Source organism: Lithobates pipiens, unplaced genomic scaffold (assembly GCF_037356315.1).
Source record: "Lithobates pipiens isolate NorthernLeopardFrog02 unplaced genomic scaffold, aLitPip1_a1.2 Scaffold_23, whole genome shotgun sequence".
Lineage (NCBI taxonomy): Eukaryota > Metazoa > Chordata > Amphibia > Anura > Ranidae > Lithobates > Lithobates pipiens.
The window spans coordinates 264,533,978-264,561,542 of NW_027507785.1; positions in this window are offsets into that span (position 1 = coordinate 264,533,978).

Here is a 27,565-nt window from a genome sequence, read left to right on the forward strand (position 1 = left end):
ACCCTATACCAAGTTACCAGTCCTTATAAGAACTTTTGTGGACCAAGCAGGTTGTGTGTTAGTGATTAGCAGACTGTACGTCAGTCCCTATACCAATGAAGGACTGCTGCAGTATAGGGCAGCGGTCAGCAGTAGTGCACGGCAACCCTATGTATTGTGGACCGATAGCGGTCCTTACAGAACAGCAGACTGTACTGCACTCAGGCCTATGTACCGTAGCACCCTATACCAAGTTACCAGTCCTTATAAGAACTTTTGTGGACCAAGCAGGTTGTGTATTAGTGTTTAGCAGACTGTGCGTCAGTCCCTATACCGCTGAAGGACTGCTGCAGTATAGGGCAGCGGTCAGCAGTAGTGCACGGCAACCCTATGTATTGTGGACCGATAGCGGTCCTTACAGAACAGCAGACTGTACCGCACCCAAGCCTATGTACCGTAGCACCCTAGACAGACCAAGTTACCAGTCCTGATAAAGAGCTTTGTGGAACAAGTGAGTTGTGAATGATTAGCAGACTGCAGCAGAAGGGCAGCAGTCAAGTATAATATTCTTTCTATATTTGGAAGAAAGAATATTATACGTGTACAAGCCTATTACCGTACCACTGATACCAGTCCTGAAAAGAACCTTTGTGGAACTAATAGTAACAGCAAGTCTTTAAAATTATCCTCACTGCCTGACACACTGCTTCCTGCCTGTCCCTATACAAATTGGCAAAAAAGAGTAGGCTGGAACGATTAGCTGGAACAGCTCTTTTGTGGACCTGATAGTAACAGCTAATGATGATGATGATGATGATGATGAAGAAAGACTAATCTGGCTGAGCTGTCCCTAAAATAGCAGCATACAGCGCTCTGTCCCTTTATCTAAACTGACAAAAGAAACTCAGGCTGCTGACCTAACACCTATACCAGTCCTGAAAAGAACTTTTGTGTACCAAATAGCTAGCGTTTTCTCTGTCCCTACTCCACACAGGATCCTTTCCCTACAGTGACAGAAGAAAGAATGTAAAATGGCCACCGGATCGGGTGTATTTATAGGTTAGGGGGAATGTCCAAGTGTCCATGAGCTGTCATGTCTCAATTGGTTGTCCTGTAACACATGATAAACGTGTCACGAAAGGTTAAAGTTCTTGTATACATTAAACACGTAAGTCCGCCGGGGCGAACGACGGAAAAAGGCGTTCGAACCCGCGGACGGCGAAAGTCGGAAATTCGCCGCGAAACGACCGCCGGGCGAACCGTTCGGCCATCACTAGTTACTATTAGCAACACATTATAGATCAAACTGTCAATCAATTTATAGAAATTTTATTTTTAAACAATTAATTATTTTATCAAAAATATGGTGCCTCTTACTTTGGACAATAGGTATAGTTGTTGTTGAAGCAAAAGTCTTTAGCCCTAGGTTTTCAGCTAGCTAGCATTGGGGCCCAGTCTTTGTGGCGGTGCACATGAATATAGACCCAGTAAAGTCTGCATGCAGTACATAATGCTGCCAATTAGATGGCCAGTCCATATATTCCAAGTCTCTTCTAGCAGCTAAGCATGGGGCAGGTTAATGTGCACACAGGAACAATGATGTGCATACCTCAGTGTCCTCGCAGCAAAGAGAAAGTTCTTCAGTATTCAGCTTGAGAAAATACAACTCTCTCTCCCATTATACCATTTTCGCATTGGGAATTGTAGTCTACAGGTCCATAGACTGTCATAGTAAACTTTCTTTCCTGAACTTTATCTCCAGTGATTCAATGCTGCCAACCATCATGCCTCTTGAGATCCTTCTACTTGTCAGCCCACCCTAGTGGGTGGAGGCAGGGTAGTGTTAACCTATTCAGCTGAAGTCCATTGGGAGCACAGAGAGCAATGCAGCACAGTGTCCTGAATCTCTCTCCATCTATAGCCAAATACTTGCCTTCACAAGTATTTTGTTTTCTTCTTCTACAGGGTGACATGTCCAGAAAATTGCAACATAGAAAATGGGAAATCGCTGGGCACAGATGGATATACTGGTGTAAGTTGCAGATAAATTATAGTATAAGGGAAGTAGACTGCATAGTAATATATCTGTCAAGAGACAATTTTAATATTATGCTGTACCTATTTTTAAAAACCAGGACACTCCAGCATGCTTGGCAGCAATTCATTCTGGTCTTCTTAACAATGGAGTTCGATCATTTATAATAGAAAAAAACATAGCTGAAAAAAAATTTGTTATGAGGACTGCTATTGAAGAAATACCTGAAAAGAAGACAGAAGTATCAGAAGGTGATATTTTATAATACTACAGGAGTATCAACGCTTGCCTATTCTTTCAACTAAATTCACATGGCCATTCTCCGCTGTTTTCCTCCATGGAATCATTTTCTTCATAGCCTTTAAATGCTGCTAAAGCTGAATCATTAATGACAAGAGTGATATCTGGCCACATCAGCTACAGAGAGAGCAATTCCATATGGACAAACGGACAGCCTCTCAGCAATCCTGCTGCTGGCGATTTTAGACAAATCACCAGCGGCAGGATCGCTACTGGCAGAGTCGTCTGTCTGACAGCTCCCTATGGAATAGTAAATATGAGAGGTTTCTTCAGTTTAATAAGAGTACTGTATGTTGCAACTACCTCAGCCGTAATAGGTCATGATGACAGCTAATCCCAACTGATGCCACAGAAAGACTTTTGTATTAACAGCCTCTTTTCCATAGTCTTACCTCTAATTTCCAGTTACAGCAGTTGCGCAATGTGCATAAATGCGATTGTGTTGTCCTATAGGCAGCAGAGTTTGACCTGGTGCATGCTGTAATATTTTCTTATCAGACATGCCCCATCGTTTGTGTTTTATGTAAGACATTTGTGACGAGAGGTGTGGCTGGTACTCATCTCTGCTATCACCAAGCTCTGGAATTGGAGGGTAGAAAGCATTCTTTCACTGAAAAACAGGCATCGGGACTACCGGGAGTTTCCCGGTGGGCCGATGGCTCAGTGGGGCACTCTGATGTAAGGGGGCTGGTGATGGGACACTCTGATATAAGGGGGCTGGTGATGGGACACTCTGATATAAGGGGGCTGGTGATGGGACACTCTGATGTAAGGGAGTGCTGATGGGACACTCAAAATGTAAGTGGGCCGGTGTGGATGAAGTCCAGGGCCAAATTTCTGTCCCAGTCCAGCCCTGCTGAAAAAAGATGGAACTTTAAGACTTTTATAATAAAAAGTAAGCAAAAACTACAACACTGGGGGTGCAGAGCTTTCAAGAGAAAAAATATATGAGACAGGAATTGAGAACTTGTTTTCATTCCGCCCATGTAAGTGTATGTCCTCCCAGGCATTTCCCTGTACCAGCAGGCAGTTAATTAAAGTCTTTAGAGGTGGGAACCAGAGTGCTGTGGACCTAGAGACTTGTTCTATAACCGTTCTGAGTGTGGTCTTTCAGCTCTAGGCCTTTGGTTCAGTGCAAACAGTCATATGTTCTCCCCACATGTGTGATTTTATTGTAGGTCATTATGATTATGTATAGCATATTTACCCTATGTATACACTTTTGTACATAATTGATTTATTATTTCTCTCCCCAGTTGAAGCTGACTGCACTACACCAGTAAATCAGATTCCTGATGGAATTGTGAGGTACGTAAGACAGCCCTTTGTACACGAAATACACTTTTAATATATTTTTTTCACTATTTTGATAGAAGCATATAGTATGAATGTATATACTGTGATATTTGGGGAGTCCACATCACTAGCCAGCTGTGTTTGTAAAAGCAAACAGTTTTTATTTCCCAAAAGGCACATGAAAACAGCTTTTCTTCAGCATGAAACAATTAAAAGCAGTCCATAAATTTCTGGTACAAAAACAAAGTTTTAGCTCACCGCCAGCATAAACCTGTCCTACATAATTTTAAAGAGAAGTATGGGATTCAGGGTTTTTGCAGAATCATACTTAGGTGGATGGAGAATTGGTCCAATGCTGCATCTGCCCCCCTCAGGCTCTAACACTGAGAAGCGAGTGATCGATCAAACACCCCTGATCGCTCAGATCTCAGTGCTCCCTGAGCAGAGAGCTGGTGACTGTCAGTCACCGGTCTTAGGTCTGCCCCCCCCTCCGCGTTCATTGGAGCACTGGGCTATGGAGGGGCAGGAGAGGCCCGCTCAGTCTCTCAGCGGCCTGTGGAGAGGATGCGCTGGGTGGCGGTCCAGGATTGTGGGCAGATCCCAACCGTATGGTCGTGATCTTGCCTAAACCTGGACCGCCTCTCTGATGTCAGCCAACAGCGGGCTTCAGCCAGCTATCTGCTAAAAAGGTGTTACAGTAGTGCAGAATGGACTGCACTCCTGTAATCTACAGGAGAAAGGCAGTCAAATGAGCTTTGGCTGTACTTCTCCTTTGAAGTGCTCGTCTGCTCTACTGATCCAGAGAAAAGGTCACCACAGCTCAGGAGCATTTTATTAGCTAAACGGCACATAGCTCTTTCTCAAAGTTTGTCCTGCTCCAAGTAACACCTTATGTAACACCTTTCCTGCCCTTTTCAGCCTTTTGGATTTTATGGATTTTTAGTTCTAAAGTATCTGTAGCCAGGGTTGAAGGCTCTTTCTCACCCAAAATCTCTCTGAGCCCTTGAAATCTGAGACCATATGAGGACTTAACAATCCTGATAAAACAGCAAACCAGTTTTCACTCTTTAGAGGATCACTTCAGAACCCCTTATCCTGCCTGGGCGTTTATCCCGGAGTACTGCAAACAGCTTTTTTGTGATCTCCATTAAACAATGGTGATATATATACCTCCCCTCCAGGACCCTTCTTTGGCAACCTGTAAAGTACATTGATGAGGAAGCTGGACGGTTTATATCTCACAGTTTACACATACAGTAAATGACTCACAATGCCCATTAAATAACCTAGGAAGGATTTCTTTTTTGTTTACAAACTTTTTTATTTGGTATAAATTATGGTACAACGAGAAACAAGATATTGTAAAAATACATCTAAAAAGGTTTTTCACAGTATATGATCAAGATACAAAGTGAACAAAAGAAAGTCAGCTGTTGATCTGAGCATCACAGAATATAGAACTCAAATAAAGGAATCAATAAAGTGCAATTAATAATAAAAGGTAAATAAAGTTCCTAGGAAGGATTTCTTAAGCCCCATACACACTATCAGATTGTCTGCTGATTTTTTCCTTCAGGTTTACCAAAACCATGTAGTACAAGGGCCTGCCTGATTGCATACACATTGAAACTCCTAAGGTTTGACCTCATATTATATGGTTTTGGTAAATCTGATGGAAAAAATCAGCAGACAATCTGATAGTGTGTATGGGGCTTTAAGGTGAACATATCATGAAAAATATATGGAAGCTGTCACTGCTGACCTTCTACTGCAAATGCTGGATGCCTGGCTGTTATTCTGATCCTTTGACTTTAACCATTTCTGATTTGATGAAAAAACATGTCTACAGATGAGGGAGAGAAGTCAGAAATCTTTAATTCTGCAAGTGGTCCACATCAGTTAATCAGAGTAACAAAGCCAGTGGATCAGCATAATAGCTAAGCACCAACAGTTTCACATGGAGAGGATGTGAGCCTCCATTTCACAATTCTTTCTATGGCTTCGGACTTTTCTCAAATGTCTAAACAAGTCAAATGTCAGACATCCCTTTTAATAGGTACTACATTTTTGATGATATACTCTCTAAAGCAGGGATCCTCAAACTATGGCCCCCAGCTGTTGCAGGACTACACATCTCGTGCGGAATTATAAAACTCTGACATTCACAGACATGACTAGGCACAATGGGAATTGTAATTCCTAAACAACTGGAAGGCCATAGTTTGAAGACCCCTGCTTTAAAGGGTTCCATATATAATACATTTTTTTTGTTCAACCAATGGGTTGAATAAAAAAAATTAACTGATTCCCCCATCCACACTTTTGATGTGGATGGGGGAATCCTTCCCGCTGTGCTATTGTATTCTGACGGCTGTGAGCCTTCCCTGCCGTCAGAATACAGTGACCTGTGTTGCTGGCTGGGACGTGTGGTGAGGTCAGTGGTTGGTGAGGCACTGGCTAGTATCAGAGCCAGATACACACAGGTTACATACACTGCAAAAATTAGAGTGAGAGCAATAATTGTAGCACTTGACCTCCTCTGTAACGCTAAGCATGTAACCTGTAAAACATTTTCTAGTGTTGCCTTTGGAGATTTTTAAGTACTGAAGTTTGGCGCCATTCTACAAGTGTGCGCAATTTTAAAGCATGACGTTTTAGGTATCTATTTACTCGGTATAACCTCATCTTTCATAGTATACAAAAAAAATCAGCCTAACTTTAGCATTTTTTTTTTATTCATGAATCAGTTTCTTTCCCCAAATACCATGTAGCATAAAAAGTTGCAATGACCACCATTGCACCTATCATTTGGGAACAACCCAACAGGCTGGTTGTACACAAGTACACAATAGATCGATTTGTGTACAATCAGCTAGCCCATACATGGATCAAAATTTGGCTGGTCCATGCTGAACTGGCCAAATTTAGATCCATGTATGGTCGGTTTAAAGCCCCATACACACTAGCAGTTTTTCTGCTGAGTTTTTCCTTCAGATATACCAAAACCATATAATATGAGGTCAAACCTTAGGAGTTTAAATTTGTATGCCATCAGGAAAGCCCTTGCACTACATGGTTTTGGTAAACCTGAAGGAAAAACTCAGCAGAAAAACTGATAGCGTGTACAGGGCTTAAGACTCTTTCCCTTCTAAAGGGGTGGATAGCTGAATGTGAACGATCCTCATCTAAATAATCCTATAGAACAGCTAAACAATCATGGAAACAAGTAACTAAAGAAAGAATATATATACAGTTGCCAATTATGAGCGCCGTCACATGAGAGGAAGGTTAGTGAGTCACATGACCTCCTATATCCAGGACTATTGGGTATTTCTTTTTACCTTCAGCGGAAACGGAGTAGCATAGAGTCAGTGAGTATATCTTGCATAGAGGCCAAATATTAAAGTGAATTTGTTCACAAAGATCAGGGGCAAAGTATTTGTTAAAGTTAAATGGTCATTTCAAATAATGTGACAAAAGTTAGGTTAGCAGGTGTAGGTCTGGGCAAAATAAAGAAAAACATATTTAGGACATTTGTAGCATTAGTCCTTGAAGGGTCAGTATAGGATAACCCCCAAGCAGCTTAGCAGGCTTACATCTTCAAATACCAATGCCTTCTTACTCTTCTGGAACTACTGAGAGCATCCACTATTGGAGCTGGATCATTAGGGTATATAGTTAGGTGAATAAATTGGGCGCCAATCTTTTTAGTGGTTTTTGTCATTTTTTTACTGATCATTTCTTGGTAAAGGGGGTTATTGAAGAGAGGGTTATTGAACTGTATATCAAAAAAGCAGAAGCAGTAGACTTTCCCAATTTTAGTATTGTCTTTGTCTGTTGTCTCTCTCACTAGTATTTTGTTTTCCTCTGTTACAGGGTGACATGTCCAGAGCACTGCAACATGGATGAAAAATTGCTGGGCACAGATGGCTATACTGGTGTAAGTTGTGGGTGAATTATAGTGAAAAGGAAGCATTTAGCAAAACATCAGTCAAAAAAGGCAATTCTGATATTATATTGTACTTATTTTCAAAACCAGCAATCTCCAGCATGCTTGGCTGCAATTCATTCCGGTCTTCTTAACAACGGAGGTCGCCAGTTTATAATGGAAAAAAGCACAGCTGACAGAAAATTCATAATGAGGAAACCTATCGTAATGATAGCTGAAAAGAAGCCTGACCTACCAGAAGGTGATTTTTTTTTTTTTATAACACTAAAGGAGTATCAATACTTTCATATGCTTTCAAACTAAATTCACATGGCCACTCTCACAATTTCTGGGACAATTTTTTAACTGTGAGACAGGCCACTAGAGACAAATCGCTAGCGACAGGATTGCTAAAGAAGCTGATTTCTGTCCCCATGGAATTGTATCCTCTATAACCAGATGCAGAGAGATGTTCCTCTATCACTGGCCTGCACACTGCTAAATTTCAAGCGATGAGGGTACTGACATCTCGCTATCTCAGCTATGGAGCCCTTGGAGCAGTGGGGCTTATCTGAGCTGCTGGACAAAGTGAACCTGATAAGTCCAAATCTCTCAACAGCTTACTGAAAGAAAGAACATGAAATGCAATTTTTTTTTATTTTGTTTTCAACTCTGTTGTGAATGAATATATAAGGGGGGAAATTTGTAAGTTGAAATAATTAGTTCATTTTAATTACACGTTTTAAATTAGCTATGTAAAATACTATGCAATTACTGACTTTCAGAAAGTCAATCTATTGCATAGGAAATTCTGTGGGGACAGATAGTGCTGTGCAAGAGAACTCGGGGCATCAATACTTGTCAATAAGCCACTATGTTGTTCACTGTGACCTTTCCATACTGGGATTTGGTTCAAAGCAAGAAATATGTATGTTATCCCCAGATATGTATAACTTTATTCTAGGTCAATGCAATTATAAATGGCATAGTTCAATTTATATATGCACTATACTTAAAGTAAAACTATGGGCACAATTTTTTTTTTTCCATTTCGCTCAGACCAAGGGGATGGTTATAACCTCAGTCAGATTTTTTTCCGCCATCTGTGTCCCATTGTGGAGATTTACCTTCACTTCCTGTCTCACAGCCAAACAGGAAGTGAGAGGAAATCTCTGCATATTAATAGAGATGTATGGGTTTCTTTTTTCTTTATTTATTTACTTTTTAATTCATTTTTATTTCAGTTTCATACTTACCTAGGAGGGTGCAGCATCGGTCCAATGTTGCATCTGTCCCCCGGCACCTCTGCACTGAAAAACAAGCAATCAAACATCGGCAATCGCACGGTTATCAGAGCACCGTGAGCAGAGAGCTGTAGACTGTCAGTCACAGCTCTCTGCTCATCTCTCTCCATGCTCATTGGAGTGCTGGGCTGTGGAGGGGGCTTAGCAGCCTGTCCCAGGCTCTCAGCGGTTTGCTGAGACGGGTGTCAGTCCAGACACCAGGTGGATCCAGACTTTATTGTCACAATGATACGGTGCCTGGAGTGATATTTGTGATGCCAGCAGAGAGCCTGTGAGCCATTTTCACAGGAGTGCAAAATGAACTGCACTCCTCTGATTCATAGGAGAAGTCCAGCCAAACGAGCTTTGGCTGACTTCTCCTTTAAGGCAATTCCTTGGGGACCCCCAGTTCTCCAGAAATAGTGTCCCCATTGGGATTCCCCTCTATTACTTTTCTGGGGACAACCCAAAATTTGGGGTTTTCTTTTGCTTTCACTTTCAATGATAATAGTAAACATAACAAATAGAGAGAGTGAATCTCTTTAACTGGGCTCAGACAGCAAAAGAAACAGACGTGCTAATCCCTCTCTACTCTATCCAAAACTTCTGCCTTTAGTTATACTTTAACTGATTTTCTATTTCTCTTCTTCTCTTCTCCAGTTGAAGTTAAGTGTGATACAACAATAAAAGACCTTCCTGAAGGAGTCATAAGGTATTTAAGACAGCCCTCTGTGAAATAAATGCAGTTTGTTGATCTCCAAAACATTTTTGTCAGTATATTAATAGAGCCATCTAGCATGAAAGCATATAACATTGAGGAGAAGGTTAGAGGGTATATATTTATAAATGACTCAGAATCCCCAGTAAAGAGCTTGGAAAGGATTTATTATGAGAAAAGTATAGTGGCTGTCATTGGTCACCTTCTTCTGCAAATCCTGGATGCCTGGCTGCAGTGGCGGCTGGTGAAGTTTTAGGATGGGGGCGCCAGACCCGCCCCTCCTTTTTGACCCCTCCCACGTATAAGCACCATACCTTATTGTATCCACCCACTCTGTCCCCTGTATTCCACTTGCTTCCACCCATAGTGTCAAGAGTATACAGCCCCAGAATGACAGGACAGAATATACAGCCCCAGAATGACAGGACAGAGTATACAGCCCCAGAATGACAGGACAGAGTGTACAGCCCCAGTACCACAGGAAAGAGTATACAGCCCCAGTACCACAGGACAGAGTATACAGCCCCAGAATCACAGGACAGAGTATACAGCCCCAGTACCACAGGACAGATTATACAGCTCCAGAATCATAGCAGAGTATACAGCCCTAGAATAACAGCAAAGAATACAGCCCAGAATCACAGCAGAGTATACAGCCCAGAATCACAGCAGAGTACACAGCCCAGAATCACAGCAGAGTATACAGCCCAGAATCATGGAAGAGTATACAGTCTAGAATCACAGCAGAGTATACAGCCCAGAATCATGGAAGAGTATACAGTCTAGAATCACAGCAGAGTATACAGCCCAGAATCACAGCATACTGATTATCACTGTTCACTTCATCCCATTACTGATCTCCAGTGATCACATACTCTAATCAATGAACATCACATTGATGGAACACAGTGTGCCCTTGTACACCTTGTGCCCCCTAGAGTCCATGAGGTTATATCTATACAGGCACTTATGTGACAGCCAAATGACCTGTAGTACATAGACAGGACTTTAGTCACCCCCCGCACTGTCTGCCAGAACAACTCCTGATTAGAGGACTTGTCTGCTGTTGCTAGGCGTCAGTTGCTGGGACAAGGACTTGGGAGGAATCCTGAGTCTGGACTGTCCATCACCCTGCCCACCTTCTTCTTCATATCCAGCAGGTCAGGGACATCTTGCAAGGCTAGCCTGCCGGAAATAGCTGCCTTTGCTCCAGGCTGCAAATGAGGTATCATTGTAGAGAGGAGGGAGGGCTGTGTGCTGTCTTACCAATTATTAAATAAAAAGCAATGCTCGGGCCGTGCGTTCCATGGAGCTGCCGACGTCACTTCCGGTTTATCACTGCAACAGGGAAACCGGAAATGATGTTGCAACTCGGAGGGAAAGCACCGCCAATGTCCTAGGGCAGTGTCAAACAAAAACAAAGCACCTGTAGTAATACTACAGTGCCGAAGTATTCCGGCGCAATAAGTTGCGACACAAGGCAAGTCAAAACCCTGCAAATGAAGCATCTCGTCTGCAATCACGTGATTGCACAGGCATCACGCTTCCCATAGTACACTGTGTCCCGTGCCCGAACACAGTGCACTTAAAGGACCTTTTTTATTTATTTATTTATTTAAAAGGCTTCTTTTTTTGTGACTGCCTGGGGGGACAGCACCCGTGCTCCCCATATGGACGGGCTGCCACTGGCTTACTGTAACTTTGTTCCTCTGATTTTAAGTTTTTAAGTTGATGACCCGGATCATGTCTACAGATCAGGAAAACAAAGTCCTGATCTGTATAAAGATTTCATGGTGGTCACTCAAAGTAAAAAACCTAGATAGATAGGTAATACATGGGGAGGGCAGAAGAAGCAGTCTTTGCAGCCTTTATTACAGAGACTTGAACAATGAGAAAGGATTGTGTTGTATTTATGAAAACAAATCAAAAAACTTTTGTTTGTTTTGCACAGTCTATAAGAAGAATCACTATTTAAACACGACTACAAGTGGACTTTCTTTTTACATTTTTTGCACAAATTATGTACACTGGTTTATTGCTTGCACTAGCATGTTAACCATCATGCTATAAAATGTGGTTTTACTTAAGTTATTTATTGTTATGGTCACATTTAGTATATTATTGAACTCATTTGAGCAGCGCTACCACATATTTATTATTTATTCTGTTGCGGATGTGGGAACACATTTGGTGGTAGCAGCAGCCTTACACGTTTTACATTTTTTATCACCACTAGATGGCAGTGTGCAACCATTTTATCTTTTCTTACTGTTTAGGAAATTAACCTTTTATAGTTACATATAACAAGCATGGCTTAGTTAAATTTAGAGAGGGAGAACCCTAGTATCCTTGTACAATACAGCAGTAAATGGAGCAGGAAAAAAATTCCTCTTCAGCCAAGTACATTGTTGAATTCTGCCCTAGAAGCATGGTCTTGTAAACCACTTTTAATGGAAATAAGCCTCACACACATTTTGTTATCATTGGATGGCACTGCAGATTAATTTGCAGATAGATTTTTGCAGATAGGTTTTTGACATTTTTTAGGTAAAATCATAATCTCTACTTTATTCAACTTGAAGAATAAACTAAACATTGTAGGTGGAAAGCACTGTACAAAGACTGTTAAAGGCTATCAAATATAGATTAGATTCACTTTAATTGTGATTATATGGCTTGGTCAACAAAGTCCTGTGATCAGTAGGTCAATGAAGACATGGTAATTAAACATTTTGGGGCTCCCACAACCCCTACGAGGAATGAATGATTTAAGGCCACTAGAAAAATTATTTAAGGACCCACAAAGTACAGTGAAAAGGATATCCAAAGTATACAAAGTATTAAGAGGTGAGGGAGAAGGGGAATTACCCATATATTTAGGGAAATGGGAAAGGGAACTGGGGACTCTGAGAAATGACGAACAAAGGAATAAAATATTAAAAATGACATACACACTAGCGAAAGACTCACGAACATATGAAATGGCATATAAGTTAATAGCGAGGTGGTATATGACTCCCATAAGAATGCAGAAATTAAGAAAAGGAGAGGACTTGATGTGTTGGAGGGAATGTAATGAACAAGGCACGTTTAAACACATTTGGTGGGATTGCCCAAAAATAAGACCCTTTTGGGATAAGATAATTGAAAATATCTACCTGATAACTGGAATGAGGATCAGGAAATGCCCATGGTCTTGCCTGTTCCACGACACAGACATGGGAGTAAGACAGTATAAAGCTACTCTTATCCCCTACCTCTTGAATGCAGCCAAGGCCGTAATCCCAATTCATTGGGGAGACCCCCAGGGGCCGACAATCTTAGAGTGGGTGAAAAGGGTGGAGCAGAGTAGACTGATTGAAGATTCGATCAATAAAACCCTGGAGCCAGAGAGTGCAATCCAAGGGAAATGGCAACAATGGCTGACATTTATAGAGAGTGGGACCTGTCTTGTCTGAGTAAATAGGAGTGGGGAGTAGAGGAGGAGAACGAAGGACACGGGCGGAGAATGGGGGGCACAACTCCGTCCGACTTTTTGTTTTTTTTTTTTTTTTTTTTTGCCCGTGAGGGGGGAGGGAGGGAGGAGATGTATTCTTTTAAATGTATTTTGTAAGAAGAGAGGGCTAAGGAGTCGGTAGCTTTGTAATAGGTAATACGACTCCACCCTCAAGATCTGTAAAATAACGTGTGAATAACTTTTGAAAAATTCTGTCTTTGAAAAATAAAAATAAAGAATATATAAAAAAAAAAACATTTTGTTAATAAACAAGGCCATCTGATCAAATATGTGTATGATCACATAATTTTTTTTAAGCATAAAGCCATTAGTCATTGTGCCCATACTGACATGTGATTGCATAGCTTTGTTAATCAATAAACCCACAGAGTTATTAGGTAGTAAAGCTAGGAGTGCCATATATTCCTAGTGTAGTGCCTACACTGATTTTCCGGGGGTCTGATGGTGCCTACCAGCGGTAGGGTGGGCTGACATAATTCCTCAGGGTGCAGGGTATTGGGCATGGTAGGTAATGAACAAGAAAGAAAGTTGGGTGCCAGTCACTTTTATGCATAAAAAACGAGAGAGAAGATTTTTTTCTCAAACAGGAAAAATGTGGGAGAGAGGGGAAAGGGCACAGGGCACCCTTAGTAACGATCAGCAAATATGCTGATTGGCAGACTTCTTAGACAAAAATAGGTGAGATAAGGTAGAGAGCAGTACAGGAAAGGAGCCTTTAAGTGCTTCAGCCCCAGAAGATTTTACCCCCTTCCTTATCAGAGCACTTTTTACAATTTGGAACTGCATCGCTTTAACTGACAATCATGCAGTCGTTCGACAATGTACCCAAATTAAATTTATGTCCTTATTTTTCCCACAAATAGAGCTTTCTTTTGGTGGTATTTGATCACCTCTGCTGTTTTTATTTTTTACGCTGTAAACAAAAAAAGAGCGACAATTTTGAAAAAAAAAAACAATATTTTTTACTTTTTGCTTTAATAAATATCCCCCCAATTTGTTTTAAAAAAGAAAATTTCTTCATCAGTTTAGGCCAATATATATTCTTCTACATATTTTTGTTAAAAAAGAAAAAATCGCAATAAGAGTATATTGATTGGTTTGCGCAAAAGTTATAGCATCTATAAACTATGGGAAAGATTTATGGCATTTTTATTATTATTTTTATTTTTTTACTTGTAATGGCAGTGATCTGCAATTTCTAGCGGTACTGCGACATTGCGACGGACATATCGGACACTTTTTAGGACCATTGACAATTATACAGTGATCAGTGCTATAAATATGCACTGATTACTGTGTAAATGTCACTGCCAGGGAAAGGGTTAACACTAGGGGGCAATCAAGGTGTTCTAACCCTGTGGGGATGGGAGTGACTTGGAGAGGAGACATATCGTTTTTCCTACTTAGTAGGAACAAACAATATGTTTCTTCTTCCCTGACAGCACAGGAATTTGTGTGTTTACATACACAAGTCCCAGTGCTGGCACTCGTGCACGCGATCAAGCAGTAACGTTCGTGCCTGCCGGCCATGCACATCAGGTCACCCGCTGTGCTGCAGGTGCATGCGCCCTCTGGTGGCCGAAAAGCGGAAGAACGTACCCGTATGGGGTTTTGCCCAGGGGAGCCATTCTGCCGCAGTATATCTGTGGTGTGAGCTGGTCAGGGACCGGTTAAGCTGAACCAGCACATCTGTACTTTGTAGGATAGTCTGTCTTCTATAGTAACTGAACTTTACTCACTACAGCATACTGAATTCTCTTGGATGAGTTCTCTCTTGAAGCTGTCCTAGCTACCTCATGGATCCCCGGCCCACGAAGAGACACCTCTGGTGCTTTTCTAGAACTCCATCCCTCTCAGAATGGTTTCCGGATACTTAGCAGGCTTTTCTCAGCAGAACCTTGAACACCCGGCTAGGCCTCAGATAGCAGCAACCTGGATACGCCTCAATCTTCAGGCCTAGCAGCCAGAAACTGTACACACAAATTCACCCAAGCCAAAGCCCTGGGCGGGAAAGACTAAGATCACCTGCCTTCTTCTGCAATAAATAGCTTCTCCCAGCATTCATAGCAACGAATCTGATTGGCTGAGAAAAGTATGTTTATCTATAATTTAAATGTACTGTAGCTCATCAAACTAATGGGCAACAGTGCCACCTACTGACAAAAGGGAAAAGCTACACCTGAATAGAATTAGAACAGTCATTTGACCACTCAACTCTACAAATTAGTCAAGCTGGCTACCACCAGGACAACTAAATTTACCTGTAACCCTATTTCTAGGATGAAGGTGCTACATTAGCTTTAAAGAGAAACATTTTCTATTTATGCTACTTTCACCTGGTGGATAAATTCATGGCCATTTTCAACAAAACTTTAGCACAAAAACATGAACTTTATAGCAAAATCAAGTTCACTGAATCCCTGCTTTTAAATCAAATATGAGCCATCAGCCTTCTAAGTAGCATTTTAGAGAGAGTTAGCTGTTACATTCAATTAGCAGGAGATGGAGCACTCCTACATGAACTCTACAGTGTAACGTGTTCCTGTATAAGAACCCACTAATATATTTTCTTCTTATACAGGGTGGTATGTCCAGAGCACTGCAACATGAAAAAAAAACAAGTGAGGAACACAGATGGATATGGCAGTGTAAGTTGCAGATGAATCAAACTGAGAAGTAATTTCAAGGCTACGTTCACTTTTTTTTCCTAAATGACAGCTTCCCTATGTACCAATATACCATTACAGAGTATGTAAACCCAACATTTACACTTCATATTCCTGAAATGCGCCTGCTGTAAAAAATAATAATAATATCCTGTTCCCTTTGTATTGCTTCTTGCATGTGCAATTCCTGGTGTTCCTGTCATTCCCTCTGCTTTCCTATTAAAAACTGACCACACTAAGCAGGAGAACTCAGCACTAGCTGTGCTGGGAATTGATTGTGCTCTGCTCCAATGATCATACGCTGGGAAGACCAGCATGCTGCTGTTTTACCTTCCTCAGCTCTTGTGCAGCTGAGAACAGAGGGAATGTGATCACTTATAAAAAAAAAAGGGGGGGAGTGTTTATAATGTTTTTCTTATATCTATGCACAAATGTTTTGCCTTTTACAAGGTGAGGGTTTACATATGCTTCGAAAAGCCTTCTATAGATCCTAGGACAGGAATTATTTCAGCCTCCAGTGTCTCCTATAGGAAACTCTTCCATTACTTCCTGGTTTGTCCTGATATTTGGGGTGGGAAAACTGTTAAGACTCAGTAAGCAGTTCAGCAGCTGACCTCAATAACACACAACCTCCACCTGCCCCCTCCAGGAACTTTTTCCCACCCACCTCTATAGTTTTGATGCTTTTCCAATCGTGCATACATTGTCAATGAACAATGTTCTCCTTGATTACATCTGTATTACCCTGATTACATCTTACATCTGCAGATTGATCTTTTTGTATGTTATCTTCATCTTATATAGATCGTTCATTTGGCAGATTGTGCAGGAGCTGAGTGATCACATAACACGCTATGTGTAGCAGAGCCTGAAAACAGGAGAAATGTGTTCCTGGAAGTCTGTAAAGTTCACCATATACTATACAATCTGATTGTGCAATCCTTTAGATGCTCCATCAACTATGTAGTGCTTATAGATAAGTGTGTCCTCCTATTATATACTGTCATTTTGGTAAATCTAAAGAAGATTTACAGAGATTGTGTGATCAGATTGCATAGTGTATGGCCACCTTTAGGTGACTTTCACACGGGGGGGGGGGGGGGGGGGGGGCGGGTCCGTTAGCGGTAAAGCACTGCTAGGTTTAGTGGCGCTTTACCGTCGTTTTAGTGGTGCTTTTCGGCAGCTATCTGGACACTTTTAACCCCCGCTAGCAGCCGAAGAAATGGTTAAAACCGCCTGTGTTATGGCGCTTCTGAAGAGCTTTACAGGCGCTTCCGAAGCACTGCTCATTCATTCCAATGGTTAGGGGCGGTGTAGGATTTTTTTTACAGGACTTTTTTTCCCATCTCGCAAACGCTCCACCCCAATGTGAAAGCACTCGGGTATTCACACTTTGAGAGACAGTTTTCAGTCGCTATTTTAGTGCTAAAACACCTGAAAACTGCCTCAGTGTGAAAGGGGTCTTATACACCAAAAACTAACCAGTTAACTATTTGTGTTTTTGGTCCAGCACCCCAAATGCAGGAGGAACACTCACATTTTGCAGAGTGCAAAAAGGCACAACAAATGCATGGTAAAAAACATGCAAAGTGCAACTAGCCGATAAGCTACTTTGCTGCATATTCACACGCAGGGCTGCCCTATAAAGGAAAACACACAGAAAAATGTGTGCTCCCACTACGCTGTGTGAATGGGGCTTGAAAGTGAAATTGGTGTGTTTACACACACTCCCTCCCTAAAATAGAGCTGGGTTACAAGAACTTTCATGTACTTGTATAAAGCTGACCATACACTATGCAATCTGATTGTACAATCTCTGTACAATTTCTGTTAAGTTTACCAAAACTATGCAATAGCAAAACCCACCTGAACAATCCCTTCAATTTGTATTAAATCTGACAGGCCCTTTGCACTACAAAGCTGATGGAAAATCTAAATGAGATGTGCAATCAAATTTTACTGTGTATGGTCACCCTAAAGGAAGAATTAGGAAAATGGGTGGAAATAAAAGAGAGGTGGTATAGTAGAGAGGTGTAATCCACAGAGGTAAAACACACCCTATTCTGTGATGCAGTAAGACAGTACATGATGGGAAATGACGTTTCCGGGAAGGTCACATAATGCTACAGGAAGTGGTGGACTCAGAATAGATTTTTTTAAAAATTTTGAACCAAAGGGTGACGATTCAAAGCTTCCATGGACTCAGTAAGTGAGAAATAAGCATATTGGGATTGGGATGGCCTTGGCAGAAAAGACATTAGAAAAAGGCTTCTATTTATTGTGAAAAATGAAAATACTGCCAGAAAAGGTGAACATAGCCTTTAAATGTTTAAAAATCATTTTTGTAATATTTCATTTTAATTTCTGTTCTGTTCTTATTTTATATTAACAGGAAACCCCAGTGTGCTTGGCAGCATTTAATTTTGGCATTCTTCCGAAAGGAGTTCAAAAGTTTATATTAGAGAAAAAAACAGGTCAAGACAAATTTGTTGTACGGAAACCTCCTCCTGAAGAAATTGCTGAAGAGAAGCTACCAGAAGGTGATTATTTATTTATATCCCTACAGGAGTATCAGTGATCTCCTATTCTTTAAGGGCCAGTTCACACAGCACATTCCTGTTATTTTTCTTCTTGCAATCTGGGTGCAGTCTGATTTCTCGTTCAAAAGTTTTTATTTCATGTTAAAATAAATTACATGTACAGAATATAAAACAAATTATTTGATACCAGCAATAAAACGTAGACATATTGAAGTACGGATGATACAAAGCAAAGAAGAATTTCAAGATATTCTTGTGGGAATGACAATAAATGGCCTTATATATTTTAGAATTTGAAAACATTCTTATAGCTGAGTTTTAAACATTTTAATCCCAAGAAAATATAAATATGTCTAAAAGAAAATATATGATTTTAAAGTTTTGACCATAACTTTTAAAGTATGTTTATAGTAAGTATTATATAGTAAGGGAAGAACATAAAAGGCATATAGGAGGGGAAGGGGAGGAAATAATTCTCCGGAGGAGGTTTTATATATCAGCTAATGTTGAAATTCTATAAAAAAAATCGTAATCACCATAACAATAAAACTCGGTTATCAATATTATCTGACGTATAATATTTAATCCAAGGTTTCCATATTATATCAAACTTTGTCATCTGGTTTTTATCTATAGCGTCCATTTTTTTATTTATTTATTTATTCTTTATTTACGGATTGCAGGTAATACAGAGACAAACTGTAAAAGACATAGATCACTCAGTTTTCCAGTTTAACAAAAATACACAGTTAATACTTCGTGGGGGACCGGGGGAAATCCATTTTAACATGGATGAAAGATTGATTCATTCTACGTTTGGTTTCTGCAATATTCACCACATCTGTTTTCCACAGATTGGCTATAGTCTGCTTTGCAGCTATCAGGAGTGTAAGAACTAATTTGAATTGTTTCTGATTCAGAAAGGCTGGTTTTAAATTAAGGAGAGCTATAATTGGGTCTGGAAAAATTGGACGATCAAAAAATGTTGTAATTATCAGAAAGATCTTTTTCCAAAATGATTGTACAATTGGGCAATGCCACCAGGTATGTATATAGGTACCTTTTTCTGGACAGCCACGAAAGCAGAGGCCAGTGTTGTCTGTTGAGAATTTGGCGATTCTCGCAGGAACCAAATACCAGCGAGTGAGAACTTTATATGATGATTCAGATGCCAATATATTTATAGAGGAAGATTTTGTGAAAGACCATATGTTGGACCAAGACCTAGAATCGATCGTACAATCCAAATCTTTTTCCCACTTGGCCACATATTTAGGTATAACAGTATTAGAATTAGATATCAATTGTGTATACAATAATGTAATACAACCTTTAGCATGTGGTTCCTTGAGACCAAATCTTTCAAATTGAGAAATATTATGTAAGTTTACATTTAAATTGAGAAGAGGAGTATAAAAATTTTTGATTTGGCGATATCTGAATATTTCTGATTGTGGAAGCTTATATAATTCACATAGATCTGTAAAAGATTTTATTGATGTAGTTGAAGTTAAATTATATAGACAAGTGATACCAGCCTTAGACCAAGCTTTAAAGGTTTTGGGATATTTCCAGGCTGGGTAAAAAGTCGGATTCTTGTGAAAAGTTAATAGCGTATTTTGTGGAGATTGCAGACAATGTGAATTTCTATACCTATCCCATATAGATAGAGAGTGCTTAGAAATGGGGTTATTTATAGACTTACGATCCACAGGTTGTAACCATAATATATTGTTTATAGGAAGAGGATCACAGTCTACAGCTTCAATGAGGACCCATAAAGGAATCTCTGTAGAAGAGTGATATTTTGTTAATTGAGATAATTGAGCTGCCTTATAATATATGTTAAAGTCTGGAAATCCCAAACCACCCAAAGCTTTGGGGAGGGCATGTGTTTTTTTTTGTGAAGTCTGGGTTTTATTTCCCCCCAAGTAAATTTTTTAATGTATGCACTACTTTACAAAATGCACAGCAACTGGATCGTATCGTACTACTATACCATGCACAGTGGCGTCACTAGAGTTGGTGTCACTAGGGTTGGTGTCACCTGGTGCAGTAAAACATGGTGTCACCCCCCTCCACCTAGTATAGCCCCCCTCAGTACAGACCTCCCTCTCCACTAAGTATAGACCCCCCTCCCTCAGTTCAGACCCCTCTCTCCACTAAGTATAGACCCCCGTCAGTCAGTACAGACCCCCTCTTCATTAAGTATAGACCCCCCTCCCTCAATACAGACCCCCCTCTCCACTAAGTAGAGACCCCCCAGTCCTTCAGTACAGACCCCCCTCTCCACCAGGTATAGACCCCCGTCCCTCAGTACAGACTCCCCTCTCCACTAAGTATAGACCGCCCCATTCCTCAGTACAGACCCCCCTCTTCACTAAGTATAGACCCCCATCAATCAGTACAGACCCCCCTCTCCACTATGTATAGACCCCCCGTCCCTCAATACAGACTCCCCTCCTCACTAAGTATAGACCCCCGTCCCTCAGTACAGACTCCCCTCTCCACTAAGTATAGACCCCCACATCAGTTTGTACAGACCCCTCTCCAAAGAGCATAACTTCTACATACCTCCCAACGTTTTGAGATGGGAACGAGGGACACACCCCCTGCTACACTCTCTTAATGGAGAATTATACAAAAAAAATTATTAGTTAAACCCACAAGTGCTTTTTTTTTACCACCACTATCCCTTTATAATGGCTTTTGAAATTTACAAATGCAGCAATTTAGAAATTGGATGAAATGTTTAGCACTGGGAAACACTTTTTGAAAGATAAAAAGCGCATTTTATATACAACTATATAGATCAGACAAAAATGAGGGACAACTGAGGAGGAAAGAGGGACAGAGAGACATTGTGACGTGGAGAATTCGCTATATGCCAAACGTAATCAATTTCATCTGCGCTACTACCCGCCCTTTCAGCTTTTCAGTATAATACATCTTTAAATAACCCATGTTTCCCGCATTTCCCCAGTAAACAGACATAGCCACCATCTTACATCCTCATGTCAGCACGACTGCATTTCACTGAGCACCGCGCTGGCTCTTTTATTCAAAGACAACAAAAGCAATGACCAACAGGAAGACCTGGCCCCAACAGCCAATCGCTTCTTCCATGGGAAATGACCTCACAGGATATGACCTCACAGGATATCCTTCCAACAGGATGAGTTTATACAGCAACAAATAAATAACGACTAGAGGAGTCCTATGGTGCGTGTCTGGGCAGGGACAGTGTGTATGTTTTACTTAGAAGCCATGCTCTTCAACTAAACAAAGGAAGCCGCATGGCTAACAGACATGAACTCTGTCCCTGACCATAACAACCCAAAAGCTCCTGCTTTTACAGTTTTTCGTGAATCCTTCCAGTGTGGATGGGAGATTATCTGCAGGGGTATGCCATGGCACCTCAAATATGTTGATCAGGCATACAGGGGTGACACAAGCGCACATCCACTAAAACAATAATGTCTCTGCAGAGCAAACACATCCCCCCCAGACGATCATTCTGTGCATCACACAGGGACCCTTTGCTGGCGGACATATCCCCACTCTGCAAACACTTCTCTACATCCCCAAGGAGCTTTTCACTACCAAACGGATCTCAACCAGTGCCAGTCTGCCCCAGTCAGCTCTTTAGAGCGGGCTGCGGGAGAACTAACACAGGGAGACACTATGACAAACATATTAAAATACTTCTTCATAAAATTTCCACAACAGTTGTTCCAAATCAGGGACGGTCCCTCAAAATCAGGGACAGTTGGGAACTATGCTTGTATAGTGATGTTAGCGCTGCCCTCTGTACCATTACCCAGCGAATGCAGGAAGCTGTGGTGATGTGCCCATTTACAGTATGTCTGGGTGCCATTCCCCGATGCTGAGAGTCATTGAACCTGTAAGACTGAGAACACCTTGTAGCAAAAAAAGATTACTTTAAATATATCAGCTTTATTTCTAAAAACAAATGCATTGAGTTGGGCTTTGAAAAGAAAAAAGGTGTAATTCTTTAGTTTACCTAACCTAAGGTTGCCTTTAAAGCCTTTCTCTTCTTCCCATTTAAGAGGCAATAATTTGTGCCTATCTGAGACTGTTATGATCTATAGAGGTGGGTTTCAGAGTGCTGTGGGGAACATAGATAATTGATCAGTAACCACGATTAAGTGTGGCCTTTCAGAACCAGGCCCTGGGTTCAGAGTAAAAAAAATCATATGTCCTCCCCATATGTGTGTGACTTTATTCTATGTCAGTATATCTATGTATAGGCATAAGCAGATTTACCCTTTGTATACCCTTCTGTACTTAACTGATTTACTATTTTGCTCCTCCAGTTGAAGTGGACTGCACTACAACAGTAATGGAGATTCCTGAAGGAATTGTGAAGTAAGTAAGACAGCCATCTGTAAATGAAATGCAGTTTGTTGATATTCAAAACATTTCCGTTGCTATATTAATAGAAGGATGTAGCATGAAGGTACAGTATGTAACATTGAGAAGGAGGGTAGAGGGTTTATATCTCTCAGTCTGTACATAAATAACTTGTAATTCCAGTAAAGAGCTTGGAAGGAGTTTCTTAAGCACTTACAGATAGACCTTTCTTTTGCTGGTATTTAACTGCTTCAGCCCCGGAAGATTTTACCCCCTTCCATGATCAGAGCACTTTTTGCGATTTGACACTGCGTTGCTTTAGAAAAATGGGGTTCCTTCGCGCTATCAAAGTGAAAAATATCTGAATGTGGTATGTCGGTTAGATTGCTGCTAGACCTGCGTTGCTTTAACTGACAATTTTGCGGCCATATGATGCTGCACCCAAACAAAATTAACATCCTTTTTTTCTGCGCAAATAGAGCTTTCTTTTGGTGGTATTTGATCACCTCTGCGATTTCTATTTTTTGCGCTATAAGCAAAAAAAGAGCAACAATTTTGGGAAAAAAACACAATATTTTTTACTTTTTGCTATAATAAATATCCCCCATAAAATTATAAAAAAATAATATTTTTCCTCAGTTTAGGCCGATATGTATTCTTCTACATATTTTTGGTAAAAAAAAAAAAAAAAATTGCAATAAGCGTATATTGATTGGTTTGCGCAAAAATTCTAGCGTCTACAAAATAGGGGAACGTTTTATGGCATTTTTATTATTAATTATTTTTATTAGTAACGGCAGCAATTTTTATCGTGACTGGTGCACACATCGGACACTTGATTTGTCACATTTTTGGGACCGCTGTCATTTATACAGCGATCAGTGCTATAAAAAATGCACTGATTACTGTGTAAATGACACTGGCAGGAAAGAGGTTAAAAGCTAGGGGGCGATGAAGGGGTTAAGTGTGTCCTAGGGATTGATTCTAACTGTAGAGGGTGGGCTACAATGCTCCCGATGACAGAGAGCAGTGATCTCTGTTCTGTCACTAGGCAGAACGAGGAAATGCCTTGTTTGCACTTCCCCATTCTGCGGCTCCGTAACATGATTGCAGGGAGACCAGTGGACATCGGGTCCAACGGTCCCGCAGGCACGGTTACGCTGACCCCACTAATCCCGCCAATTAAAGAGGGTGTATAGGTACGCCCATTTGCCCGCTGCTGCCATTGTGCCGACGTATACCGGCTTGCAGCGATTGCCAAGTGGTTAATCACCACTGGGTTTTTTATTTGTTGCTAAACAAATAAAAAAAATAAAAAATTTAAAAAAACATTTTTCTTTGTTTCTGCTATACTATTTTGAAAATACGTAATTTTTCTTCTTCACTATGTGCTGATGAGGCTGCACTGATGGGCACTGATAGACTGCCATGATGGGCACTGATGAGGCTGAATTGATGGGCACTGATGAGGTAGCACCGATGGGCACTGATGAGGCAGGACTGAGGGGCACTAATATGCTGCACTGATGAAGCTGCACTGATAAGGCGGCACTGACGGGCACTATATGTGGCACTGATGGTCACTGATATGTTGCACCAATGGACACTGATAGGTTGCACTGATGGACACTGATATGCTGCACTAATGGGAACTGATGAGGCTACGCTGCTTATCAGTGTAAATGTCCCCTGTAACTGGAAAGCTGGTTATCTGCTTTCTTTTCCTCGGACACTGACAGCGCATAGGAAAATAAATGCCGATAACTGGCATTTGTTTACATGTGATCCACTGTGATTGGACATAGCTAATCATATGGTAAAGAGCCTACGTCATTGGCTCTTTACCCTAATCAATGACGCGAGGGACATAGCTCATCACCGATCGTCCAGCTGTGCGCCCCTTGAGGGCAAGCACAAGCTGCACAATGTGAAAGACATCAAATGACATCCAGTCAGGTCGGTAAAGCCCCCTCCCGGCTGTCAACCTGCTATAGGTTGGACAGGAAGGTGTTAAATTAAAACCTGTCATAAGAAATCTATAGAAGCTGCCATTGATGACCTTCTTTTGAAAATTCTGGCTACCTAACTATTATTTTGATCCTCTAACTGCAATATTTAGTAAGTTGTTAACCTGGCACAGGTCTAAGGATCAGGGAGAAAATTCAGAGAATAATTAGAAGTTTGTACCTGTACTTCCACATCTTTTGCTCAAAGTAATGAAGCCAGTGGATAAATATGACAGCCAGGCCATTAATACTCCACAGCAGTGAAAACCTCTGTGTTTCTCTCTTAGGACCCTTTCACACGGAGGCAGATTTCAGGAATTTTTGGAGCCAGAAATATCGCCGCTAAAGCACCTGAAAACTGCCTCCCATGCTGCCGGAATGTGAAAGCCCAAGTGCTTTCACTCTGGGGCAGTGCACTTGCTGGACGTTAGAAAAAGTGCTGCAAGTAGCATCTTTTGGGCAGTTTGGGAGCGCTGCATACAGTGTAAGATCCTCAAAAAATCTTTTGCTGGTTAAAATAAAGATATTGTACTCACAAATGTGTTATAAAGACATACTTTACACATAATTTCCAAAGGAACATCTAATGCATCCATTAGTGCTTTATTTGAAGCTTGACCTCTAATATCCTGGCTAATGCATTTCGAGGCAGTGCCTCTTCCTGAAAGCCTACTCCTGATGAAGAGGTAGTTTTCTGGGAGCAGAAGATGGAACACCCCTTTATGAACTCCATCAAGTACTATGAACCTAGATGAGACCCTATCAATATGTTTTCTTCTCTTACAGGGTAATATGTCCAAAACAGTGCAAAATGGAAGAAGGCATTGTGCAGAGCACAGATGGATATGGAAGGGTAAGTCGCAGATCAATCATGCTGAAAATTAAACATATATAATCAATCAGCAAAACATCATGTACAAAATGCATTTCTAATTTTATTTTGTCCCTTAAAAAAAATAAACAGGAAACTCCAGTATGCTTGGCAGCATCTCATCATGGTATTCTTCGCAATGGAGCTCAATCATTTATATTACAAAGAAAATCAGGTCAAAAGAAATTTGTTGTAAGGAAGCCTATTGAAGAAATACCCGAAGAGAAGCCAAATAAGCTACCAGAAGGTGATTATTTATTACCATATGGGGGGTATCAGTGGTTTCCTATTCTTAAAAAGTATAACACATACACATTCTCTCATTTTATGGGATAATAAAAAGCTTTGTTCAGCCTAATGAGCATATTTTTAACTATCCCAGCAACAATAAGTCTTAATGATATCCTAAATGTCAACTGATGTTTTATTTATTTTTATTGGTTAACTAGATGGACTTTTTCACCCTGACAAACTATGTAACTACGACACATTAATACATTTTCTGACAGACAATGCAGTAACATCCTCCAGTTACATACTCCTTCCCCTACTTTTGAGTTGTAGAAGTTGTTCAGTGTGCCTATCTACGGCTATGCAGTTTAATAGGCACCAGAGTTTTACCCAGTGCATTCGGTGGTCTAACATTCCCAGACAGATATACCCCTTTTTCTCTGCACTCAAAATTTGTGAGGACACTTGTTATGAGGTTTGAGATCATTGCTGATCTATGCCTGTATCAAACACTAAAATTGGTAGAGAGCACATGCACCCCCTGGCATTACCATGCAGCCCCTGGGTCATGAGTGTTCTGCCGTACATTGTTCATGCTGCATTTCTGACTGCTTGCAGAATATAAAGACTACCTCTAGTGCACCAACATTCATCTAAAGGGCCCAAACGTTAGCCGGTAAAATACTTATAACCTGACACTTTAACTAAGTTTAATAGTCTCCCTCCATCCTTCTTTACATTGTTTATGCTGTTTATCACTGATTGGGTTATAGCGCTGGTATTGTTAAATAAGATCTAACCACTGCCTATTGGTAGTCTGGGTGGCACTGCTACTGCTTATATTGATTTTCGGCTATAACCGGATTTATTGCCTACCCCCCCTCTCTCTCTCACTCTTTTGTTAACTATCCAGTGTGTTGGATTGTGCAACCATAACTTGGTATATACAGTACTTGCAAAAAAAGCTGACAGTGTCTATAACCCTCCATTACTCTATTCAAAATTTAAAAAAATGTTTTGCCCGTTAGTACTACTTATCTACCTCCCACCCAGCCTATAGTCAAATGTCATCTGAGCAGGAGCACTGTTATATGAAGTTCCTCTAGTTGAGCACCTCCTGCTTGCTCTAAAGCAGTGGTCATCAACCCTGTCCTCAGGGCCCACTAACAGGCGGGGTTTTATGTATTACCTTATACATCATGAGCATACTTAGAATTACACCCCAAAACACATTCTGCTACTCCTCCCGAGTATGATGATACCATATGTGTAATGCCGCGTACACACGAGCGGACTGTATGGCGTACTTAGTCCGTCATACAATCCGATGGACAGTCTGTCGTACTTTCGACTGAACGGACTTGACCACACACGGATGCACAAACAGTCCGTCGAAAGCTTGCGCGATGACGTGTACAGCACGTACGACGGGACTAGAAATAGGAAGTCCAATACACAGCAAAGCACCCTTCCGCCGTGTAAATCCTTTCTGAGCATGCGCCATTCTTAGTCCGTCGAACTAGCCTACTGACGAGCGGATTGTCCGCTGAAACCAAAGTACGACGGACAGAATTTCGAAAAATCCGAAATACTTAGTACGCCAGACATGCACGCTGAAAAAGTCCCCTGAAGCCCACACACGAGCGGACTGTCCGCTGAAATGTGTTTCGACGGACTAAGTACGCCATACAGTCCGCCCGCGTGTACGCGGCATAAGACTTTTTTACAGCCTATTCATATAGAGGGGCCCAAAATCCAAACAGCACATTCAGACATTCTAGGGACATACATTTTGCATTCAATTTCCTGACTACCTATCAC